The sequence below is a fragment of the Suricata suricatta genome, chromosome 7 (assembly GCF_006229205.1).
Source record: "Suricata suricatta isolate VVHF042 chromosome 7, meerkat_22Aug2017_6uvM2_HiC, whole genome shotgun sequence".
NCBI lineage: Eukaryota > Metazoa > Chordata > Mammalia > Carnivora > Herpestidae > Suricata > Suricata suricatta.
The window spans coordinates 1,995,420-1,996,144 of NC_043706.1; positions in this window are offsets into that span (position 1 = coordinate 1,995,420).

Genomic DNA, 725 nt, shown 5'->3' on the forward strand with positions numbered 1-725 from the left:
TTTTTTTTTTTTACCATATCTCCAAATGATATGCTTTTGGGATTTGTCTTTTTGATCCCTGTGCCCACAGGCCAGCCAGATTTGATTCTAAGGAAGAGAATGATTCCATCAGGGCCCCTCATGCCACCGGACTAGCAAGCAAAGAAAGGGGTTACTATCCCAGTGGTGGCTGATTGATCTTGGTTATCATGTAGATGATTGTGTAGATCATGTGGATGTTAAGCATCTGGTAAGGAAGGAGTATGTCTGGATCCTGGGGATGAATGTGCAATCACAGCAACCACGACTGTATGATAGGGAGACAAGTAATGGTGCAGTTCCTCCGAGAGTAAATTTCTGGACCATCCTTTCAGGCAAACAACACAGTCTAGCGAAATTAGCAGCTGGGGAGGAATGAAATCTATTTTTGGTCACAAGCTTCTAAATAGTTTGCAGCAGTGAGATTGTAGCATTTGTACTAAATCTCTTTTTTTTTGGTTTAGATTTTATTTTTAAGTAATCTCTACACCCAACATGGGACTCAAACCCACAACCCCACGACCAAGAGTCGCATGCGACACTGACTGAGCCAGCCGGGCGCCCTACTACATCTCTTGCATTGAGATTTTATAGTGGTCGTGCTGCCAGCCACTGTGGAGGGGACTCCGTGTTTGGACACAAAAGGATCTTAATGTCTCAGGAATCTCTTGGGCACCACCTCAGGTTGTTGGGGCCCCCTCGTTCTT